The sequence below is a fragment of the Telopea speciosissima genome, chromosome 7 (assembly GCF_018873765.1).
Source record: "Telopea speciosissima isolate NSW1024214 ecotype Mountain lineage chromosome 7, Tspe_v1, whole genome shotgun sequence".
Taxonomy (NCBI): domain Eukaryota; kingdom Viridiplantae; phylum Streptophyta; class Magnoliopsida; order Proteales; family Proteaceae; genus Telopea; species Telopea speciosissima.
The window spans coordinates 24557250-24564175 of record NC_057922.1 but is presented as its reverse complement, the minus strand read 5'-3'; positions in this window follow the sequence as shown (position 1 = coordinate 24564175).

Sequence of the window (6926 nt, the reverse complement as noted above, 5' to 3'; positions counted from 1 at the left end):
TGATGGAAGGTAATTCTCAGTGGTGGAATTAATCATTGGGTCACTGTGCATTATTTGTTCCCTTTTCTCTTCTGGTTTTGGGTTTCCTTTATCTCTTCACTGGAAAAGCCTATTGGGTTGGTTGTGTTTCTTCTTTGCGATTTACTACATGTTAGCATCTCTGTAATTTAATTATCTATCAAAGGAGATTTCCTAGTTCCTACTATGTAAGCTTCTTTATCTATAAAGAACAATAAATAAGATCATAACACGTTCTTTGTTATTCATGGCTCAAGTGCTTGGAAATCAATAAGACTGCAACTCTGAAGGTGAACCAGGCCAGGGGACTGGGGAAGATTCGATCCAGGGCTGCAGGCTTGATCGACTCTTTGGCTCAGGGCATTAGCCTACTATCTGCCGTAGATTGTGGGCTTGTCTCAGCCTTTCCTCTTAGCTAGTAGTTGGCCTATGGGCCCTTGAGTAGGATGGATCGAAAAAAAACTACTATCTGCGAATGAATCCAAATGGAAGGAATTTAAGTTTCAGAATAGCATTCTTTATCATTTGTTTACTGTTTTATTTCATTTAAATATAGAAAAATAAGGTTGTCGGGTTGCTTGGAACATGCACCCCAGACATTGGAGCACGAAAAATTACCGTTCCACCCCATGTGAAATAAAAGATCTCATCAATGTTGATGCCTTGATACACTCTCATTGGACCCCGCTCTAGTGCAAGGGCCATGTGACTAGACAATGGTCCCTTGCCCTTTAAATATATATAAGGTGCCGAAAAAACATTACTAACCCTAATCAATTAAGTTTGACCAGAATGACTCACCAGGTTTTTGACATGGCGAGACAAGTCAGAAAATCTAGGCATTTGGTATGCATTCTAGGTGGATTTCACATTCTCGGGCGATAAAAACAAGTATTTTTATCATCCGAGAATGTAAAATCGACCTAGAATGTATACCACAACACTATTTTTTCAACAATAAGATAAGAAACAGTTGCATTGTTGGAAAACCAGGTCTTGGCCACGACAGTCTCATAAATTGAGTTTGTATTTTTATAGCATAATTGAAAGCTAGTCAAGGGTCACCCAATGTTAATTGGCTGGACTTGGTCCGACTCTTTCCCTCCCTCTCATTTCTTGTCCTTAGACAATAGTTATAGTCTTCTCATTCATAATATTGTGATTCTCTGGTTTTTTTCTATTTTTCATATTTTTTATTGTATTATATTATATTTAAAAACAAGAAAAACATAAATCACCGGAGTCACCGGGTGTTGTTGAGGGCAAACCAGTACCCAATCACATGTTTCTTATTTTTTTAATGCATAGGACGATGCAAATGGAAAAAAGAAAGGTTAGTTAGGAACTTAGGATCACAAAAATAGGGTCAATCAGGACCAGACTGGGTTGGGCTTGGATTGAGATATCTCAACCCGACCTAGGGCTGAGTTGGGTTTGGGCTGAGCTAAGAGGACTTAGGGTTGAACTGGGGTTTTAAAAAACCCAGTCCACCCGGCCTGTTTCACCCATAATGCCCATTCATCTTCTTGTAATCCTCCATAATAAAACTTTATTTTGCCACTTGTATTGGTATTGGTAATACTATGTATAGATAGACAAAGCAGTCCCCCCCCCCCCCCCCCTTCCACCATCATTGTTCCCTACTTCCATATCATATCAAGTGGGAACCAATTTTGACTCTTCAGATGAAAACATAATTGTAATACATTTGTCACATGTCAACTTTAAAGACCTACTTTAATTGCATCTCCTTTCATATTTTGTACCTCTTAATATTTCAACAATCCAAACTCCTAGAAAGAGTTGTATCTGTAAGCATTTCAAGTATAAGTTTGATGGAATAAAAACAGTGTCCAGAAATAGAAGTGTTATCATGCAAGACCTTAATCACTTTAACCTGATAACCTAGCTTCTAGGGAGTATTTTGGTCATTTTCCCTAGTATGATTACGAACATTTCTGAGATTACATGGATCTCTTGAGTCATAAATAAGATTTTTCTTTTGCTCTGAAGTATTTGTTCACCATTGTCATGGGTGCCTTCGGATGACAAAATAAGGTGTTTAGAGTCTTGTCTATACAAGGTCATAAGAGAAGTGAGTTTGGAGACGGCTATAATCTTTTTGCACAAAATGATGGCTCTCAAAACTCTAACCCTAGCATTTTACATGAGAAACATAAATACTTATATATTTATCTAGGGTAAAAGATCCCCACAACGCCAGCTAAAATCAGAATCTGCACATGGGCGCCCCTCTCCCCACCCATAACATTGTAGCAACCCCTCTTAAAAAATTCTAAATATCCCCCTATTTTATGGGTTTTCCATAATACCCATCCAATGCCTGAAACTGCACACGGGTGTCAAAGGAAACCTCCCGTATTTATCTATAAAAAAAAAAAAGGGAGGAAAAGAGTGTACAATGCGTGTGAGGATTAGGAATATGTCATTATCCATTTCCTTTGTTGTAATCATGGTAAGAACTAAGAAGCTTTGTCTTAGAAGACATGTTATACGATTAATAAATATTAGTTACGTTTCTACTCAAGGTGGGTAACAAAAGGAGACAATGGGTATTCATTCCCCAACTATCACTACTTTGATTGCCACTAAAGGACTCCAAATAAAGGAATGATGTACATAATATGGAATAATAATAGGGTCTTTCTACTTTCATTACAAACATGAATAATTACAAATCAAAATTTGAATCCAAAATTATGAAAGTTCTTCTCCATTGGGACCATATGGGAAAAAATGGGCCCTTCAATCAGTTTCATGTTTTTTATGGAAAGCTTTTACATTTTCTGGACAAATAGAGAGAGTCTTATAGTGAAATGAGGCAGAATATCTGAACCTGAAGATTAGTGTCAGATACCTCTATAATTTGATCTCATAATAAGTAGCATCTTCAGCCAACATTACATTTTGCGAATAATTTAAGGTTAAGCAATGTCTAATGTGACTGAATGCGACTGTATATAACATGTGTGTCAGTGAGTGTGAGAGAGAAGGGGGGGTGTTGACAGTGCTGTTTCGATTAAACGGTACAGTTTGATTTACAATGTCAAAGATAGAAACCAAAATCGAATCATTTATTAAACAGTTTCATAAAATAAAAGCAAAAATCGAACAATTTATTAAACAATTATAGTTCTTAAATGGATTCATAGAAAATATTGCACCCAAAACTTATACTTATAAAAAAAAACCATATTTAATTATTGAATATAAATATATTCTCATATTAAAAGATATAGACAATTATTTAATATAAAGAAACGTGTTCTCTGTCCAAGAGCATGCCCCTACACCCAAACATAAGGGAATGTGAAATGACCATAGTACCCCTCTTGGTTAATGCCTGCACATGCACGTTCTTTTTCCCTTAATATAAACATATCCTTTATTTTTGAATTTTGGATGATTTCTTTAAGAAAAGGCGTAAAATATTTCATTGGATGAGAACATGAGGATCGAAGATTCTAGGAGGTGTTCTGTAATGGCTAAAGGCTGGACACGTCAGCTCTGTGCCCATCTGAGTCTCTCTCTTTCCCACTCCTGTGGAAATGGCCCCCTACCCTGCCCATCCCACCCTCTCCATGAGAGCTAACGGCGTACCCAACCCTCTCCTTTATTTAATATATAAATTAAAGCTTAATAGGTTTTAATCAATTTAAATGATTAAAATCTGAATGAAACCATTTATTAAACAATCTCATTTATAAACCAAAATTGAATTATTTATTGAATGGCGTCACAATGCCAGAGTAAATGGCTCCATTGGGTTTCGATAACGGTTTTATTTTATTTATTTATTTATTTTTTTTATGAGAAGGTTTTAATTTGATTTTGACACCCTTATATAGAGTTATGTGTATGAAAGAGAGAATCGGATATAGAAAGTCGGGTCGGATCAATAGGCCCTGTCTGTCATATTACATACATAGCTGTGACTTTGTGGGATTCTATTATTTCTTTCTTGGGTTTTTTACAATTACCATCCCAAAAACTTTCAAACAACCGCTACCCCCCTCTGATACATACTAACCACTAACTGACCCCCATCGTTACATTTCCGTAACGGTGGGGGTTAATCGTGACAGTGTGCCATTGTCACAAATTTTCTAGGACCAAAATACCCTTTTGGGGTGGTAATTGTTAAAAAAAAAAAAAAAAAAAAACATCACCATCCTCCTCCTCCTTCTCCTTCTTCTTCTTCCTCCTCTGCAAAATTACAAACTATTCTCTTCATCCTCAAATCATGGCTGATTCCCAATCGCAACATTAAAATCTTCACTTTCAGGTTCTAACCAAGGCAAGATTTTCACCGTCACCTCCCTTTCTGCGACGGTGACCACCCTAGGGTTCATGTCCCTGATGAAACAGAGGAAGAGGCAGGTTAGGAGGTTTGGGTGCTGGAATAGTTCGATTAGGGCTTTGACGGAGGTTAGGTTAGGATGCCCAGATTTGATGTGCTGATCGATGGAATTGGGGGAGAGGGGTAGAAATGCTAAGGGATGGATAGATGGATGGATGGATTGGATGGATGCCCTAGCTCCTCTCTCTTATCATTTTCTCGTCCCACACTCCCACCAACATTAGAAGACGCCACCATGTTAACAACATCAGGGATAATAGAGAAGAGAGGGGATTAATAATGGCCGTGGAAGAGGAAGTAGAGTTGGAGGAGTGATTGTTCTTTTACTTACCATTGATTCAGCTGCGACAGTCGACCACATCATGCCATTTTGGATGTAAGATGAGCGTTTTAGAGAAGTGCTGATAGAAGATGCAGTTTCTAATGAGGCCAATTTTCATATGAGCAAGTAGGAACGAAGAGGTAGATTTTGGTCGAAATTTGAGATGCAATCGAAACTGGAGGCGAAAAACACTATTGAGGGATTGCTAGTGTAGGGTTTGAAAGATTTTTCAAATCTATTTCTAGACAAATTTTTGCAAATCAATTCCAACTTTGTTAACTGAATTTAATAGTTTGTAATTTAGGGTTTGTAATTTTGCAGAGGAGGAAGAAGAAGAAGGAGGAGGAGGAGTAGGAGGAGAAGGAGGAGGACGGTGATGGTTTTTTTTTTTTTTTTTTTTTTTTTTTTTTTTTTACAATTGCCACCCCAAAAGGGCATTTTGGTCCTAGAAAATTTGTGACAACGACACACTGTCACAACTAAACCCCACCGTTACGAAAATGTAACGGTGGGGGTCAGTTAATGGTTAGTATGTATCAGAGGGGGGGTAACAGTTGTTTGAAAGTTTTTTTTTTGGGGAGGGGGGGGGGGTAATAGTAGATAGTAAAGATTTTGGGATGGTAATTATAAAAAACCCTTCTTTCTTTCACTCTCCTTTGTTTTTTTTTTTGGTAAAGATCTTGCACTCTTTCTATCTTTATCTTGTGATACCATGTATGTTTGTATTGTAGAAGAACGATGTACACATTTGTAAAATAGGATATTTAAATTGTATGTAAAATAGAGTTAAGGGAGAAAGAACACTAATCAGTGTTGTGCCTCGTGTACCTGAGCCTAGACACAATCTACTACGAAAAGACTAGTGCACCCCTGGTCCTTTTTGTCTTTCTAGGGGTGCGTCGATCTTTTTGCGCTGGGCTATGTCTAGGCACAAGTACATGCCGCGCTCAGCGACCAATTACCATTCCTTTTCCCTATAATTAATAAACTCAACGTAACTTAGGAGTTTGGACAATCAAAATAATAATAATAAAAATAAAGGGAAAAAAAAAATACACTTATCAAGGGTATTTAAGTAATTATATAAATTGTTTATTAGATTAGAGAACGTTGCATGGGCCTTTAGAGTCTAGAGTCTGTATGACACACTGGCCAATGGAAGCACATGTGCAAACATCGACCTATGCAGGATTTCTGCATTTCCATGAGAACTAGGCGGTACTTTCCATGGGGAGAGGGCAATACTATGTCTAACACAAGAACCACGCGATCAGGTAGTGTTTTTTTTCCCTTGTTTAATACTTATCTCAAATGTCAAGATTTAAAACCCATAATAAGATACAATATCGACCTCCCCCTTCTTTTATTTTCGTAAAAATATCGTCCTCCCCTTATTCTCATTCAAATCAGATCGAAATCACACGGAATAGAACCTTGGAAATTAAAATTAGGAAGAAGAAACAAAGATATCTATAGATCTACCATTAAGAAGGGATCAAACCTATATAAAAAAAAAAAAAAGAAGGGACCAATTTTTGAAGGATTGAATAATACAGCCTAGCTTCTACCAAAAAAAAAAATTAATAATCAGCATAGATTATAATATAATACCATAATTAGGTCATAAGCAACCTATTAAATTACAGAAAGACACGAGTTTAACGTTTTAAAATGGGACTGCCCACTTGCCCCGACGATATTTATGCTTTTGACCGAGTTATTACAGTCAGCCATCGCTTAAGTTTTAAAACTTTTCTAGGAGCTACCGTTGACATATTTAATTACGATTACCAAAAGGATTATCGTCAAACTAACCCAAAATCGGCCTGGTTTTTTTAAAGTTCTGTTCATTAGACCAAACATGGTTTTAATTTGAATCAAGATTGGTCCAACCGGATCAACCTTTTCACATCCAAAATGATTAATTTATGAAATTTGAAGAAGTATTGGCCAATTATAATGATTTCAATTTGGACCTTTATTGGTCGATCAATTGATTACTTCATGTCTAAACTCAATCCAAACCATACCAACACCCTATTTATGAATCTTCTTAGGTACACAAAGAATACAACTTGAGTGCAGCAACAATTCTACCTTCTAATTCTCACTAATGTACATTATGGTTGTGTTTGGTTATATTCTAAGAATAGATTCAAGGTTTAGAATGTATTTTGAAACCAAAAAATAGAAAAAAAAAATATG